Here is a 3,574-nt window from a genome sequence, read left to right on the forward strand (position 1 = left end):
CTAGGGATGGCGCAGGTCCCAAACTAGGAGTAGCGAACAGCAGGGTAGATGGAAGGGTGAATGTGGTTTGGGGAGTCAAGGCATGGAGAGCTGCGCTATAGACTTACCACAAGAAGCTTGAGGATAGGGGTGCATGCTAGGAGAGTTAGCCGGTGGTGCAGGTCCAGGGATGCAGAGAGAGGTGAGGGCTTGGCCAGGACCAGAAGCGGTGCTCCTGGGGCCCAAGAAAGGCACTAAGTTGGTCTGGGTGAGAAGGATCAGAATGCAGTATTGGTTCCCCAGGTGTCTGGGGCCCCAAGACTAGGAGTGGTGCAATTCCCACACTAGGTGTAGCGAACAGCGAGGGAGATGGAAGGGTGAATGTGGTTTGGGGAGTCAAGGCACAGACGGCTGTGCTATAGACTTACCCCAAGAGGCCTGAGGATAGGAGTCAAGAAGAAAACCTTTTTAAAAAATATTTTATTATTTTTATTTTTTGTGTATAAGTGTATTGCCAGCATGTGTGTAAGTGCACATATGTCATGCAAAGCCTGGAGAAGTCAGAAGAGAGCATCAAATTTCCCTGGAACTGGAGTTGCAGACAGTTGTTAGCCTCTGTGTGGGTGCTGGGAATCAAATCTGGGTTCTCTGCAAGAGCAGTCAGTGCTCTATAACCAGAGTCATCTCTCCAGGCCAAGAAAAAAAATCTTAACTAAATCAAAATCAATGAACAATCCAATTTGGCCAATTGGTGAACATAATTTTTGGAAATGACAAGAATGAAGCCTTTCTTTTGAAATGGACAAAGTTTCCCAGCACTTAGGTCCTTGATAGAAAAGCTGCTTGCATTGCTCAGAAAGCCACACTCTCAAAGCACGTGAGATCATGGCTCCGTCCAGCAAGGACATTACTATCCTTTCACCTGCATTAATTAGGGAAGTGTAGGTAGCTCTTCTTTCTGGGTAAAATGATAACCTGTTGGGATTTTGTCACTTACTCAAGTGCTGAAAGGATTCTTGAAAACCAGGTTTTAATCTCACTTTTAAAATTATTTGTTAGGGGTGGGTGCTGGAGAAATGGCTCAGCAGTTGAGAACACTGGCTGCTCTTGTAGAGGACCCACGTTTGGCTGCCAGCACCTACATGGAGGCTAACAACTGTCTGTAAGGCCAGGTCCAAGGGAATCTGTCACCCTCCTCTGACCTCTGTGGGTATTGCACAACACAAGAGCAGTTACACACGTGCAGACAATACACTCATAAACATAAAATTTAAAAAAATAAAATATTTCTTAAGATTTATTCTTATTAATGTGTTGGGGTGTGGGTCATGGAGGCCAGAAGAGAGGGCTGGATCCCTGGATGCTGGTGTTAGGCAGATATAAACTGCTGATCTTGGATGCTGATCCGGTCTTCTGGAAGAGTAGCAAGCAACCTTAACCACTAAATCATTTGTCCAGACATTTTTAATATCATTTTTAAAAGCCTTTCTAGTAACAGTTCTTTTTCCATTACTTTAAAAGAGTCATAATTCATTGCAAACAAAGATGCTTTGGTAAAGAGAGACAAAGACTGTTTTAGGCTTGCAAAAAAATCATTAGTCTGAAATAAACATTGAACCACCAATAAGGGTAGAGATCATTCACAATAAATTTGGAAAAAGTCACTTCATTCTTAAAGAAAAGGAAATACCAACTACCAACATTAATAACATACAATTAGAATTAAATAAAAATATTCCTTCACCTATCCAATAATCAAAGAGCTTAAGAATAATATTGAGTTCATAAATGTGATAGTATTGGTCTAATAAAAGTGGCACCCTCAACTCCACTAGAAAGAATAATTTGCCACATCTTTTAAAGAAGGAAATTTGAAAGCATATTCAGAAAATTTAAGAATATATCAGCTTTTGATCTAGTAATTTTTCTTCCAGGAATGTACTATAAGAGAATAAAAAAAAAATGTACCCTTTATTTCCCCAAATATTTGGAGCTTTGATGTTTATATTCATCACTGTTCTGTGTGCAATAATAAATATTGTGACTATCTAAATAAGTCAAGAGTTACAGACAGTTGTTAGCCACCATGTGGGTGCTGGGAATCAAATCACTTAAGAGAATAATTAACTATCACTGAGAGAGGCATATCTGGTGAATATTTAGTAGCATAAGAAAATGTGTACAATATAATGGTCAAAATAACCATAAAATAATGTAGGCTTGTGTCTCCCGATTGGCTAGTTCCTCCAATGGGTGGGGCCTGCCATGGCGCATGGACTACAAGGGTTGTGGCTGGAAGCCATCTTGGAATGGAAGCCGCAAGCCAAGCCAGAGAAGCCACAAGCCTTGGGGAAGTGCGCAAGCCATGGGAACACCAGGCACAACAGCTGAAAGACAGAATGGCCTGACTTTTATGGATCTGGGGCAATCACTGCCCCCAGAGGTGTAAGCAAATTATGGGCATGGCACGGTCTGATAAGGTGGGCTCTGAGGCATGACACAGGGCTAGGCACTGGATACTCATTCCTTTCTAAGTTAATAAATACACATAAAATATATTATACAGCTTGTCTGATCGCCCAGGAGACCCAGAGAGAATTAGGGCCACAGAATTGGCATAGTCGGCAGGATATGATGAAACTGAGAATGAGTTTTAGCAGATCGCTAATGGCGGTGCTGATGTGGTTTTTGCAATGGGTTACTAAAAAGAGGCCAGCCACACAAAAGCAGGGGCCACAGCTATGTTGTAAATGTGCGGATATGTCGCGCATATGTGAAGATTTGTTAAAAGTTACCCAAAGGCTAGAAAATCTTTTACCTGCTCTAAACCCAGAGTGCCCAGAGAAAGAGAGCAGTCACTTTGCATCATAAAAGACATACCCCAGGCAGGAGAAGCTGAAAAGGCTGCACTGGCAGACCCAGTTGCAGAGCTGGAGAGAGAAAAAAGGCAGGACACTGACTTGTGTAAAGTCCAAGGACTCAGAGGAAAAGACAGATAATGGTAAAAAGAAAAAACAAAAAGCTAACTGTGCTGTAGCTAGAAAATATTCCATGATAGAACTATTAAAACTAGGAAAAACTCACAAGCAAGCAAGCAAGCAGAGATCCCCTGGCCACGTGGCTTGTGAGAGTATGGAACATGGGAGCAAATGATGTCAGTCTAAGTCTTTCAGAAGCTTCACAGCTGAGTTATATAACCACCCATCCATCCTTACGATATAGGCTGTTCAACCTAGGCCAATGCAGTGGGGGAGCAGCACTTAATGGGATGGCTGGTTGAAGGCATTAAAGATACATGGTGGTATCTTTACCTGCTAATCATGAGACTAACATGATTAGCAAGGGCTGGAGGACTGTAAAGGAGGGGCAGGCATAACTGAGAGAATTAGGTATGAGAAAAACAATATATGATGTCCAGTTCACTGGGCCAGATGAGACTGTGTTCACCAGAGATATGAAAGAAAGCTTAATTTAACTGGGACCTTGAGAATGGTATGGGGCTTTAATGGCTTTACTAAGCCCTTTGATGGGACAGTATCTTTGTAAAGTGAGAGAGACTTTGGCAAATCTAAATGATTCTGACCAGCATGTAAAA

Source organism: Nannospalax galili, unplaced genomic scaffold (genome assembly GCF_000622305.1).
Source record: "Nannospalax galili isolate Female #2095 unplaced genomic scaffold, S.galili_v1.0 scaffold281, whole genome shotgun sequence".
Lineage (NCBI taxonomy): Eukaryota > Metazoa > Chordata > Mammalia > Rodentia > Spalacidae > Nannospalax > Nannospalax galili.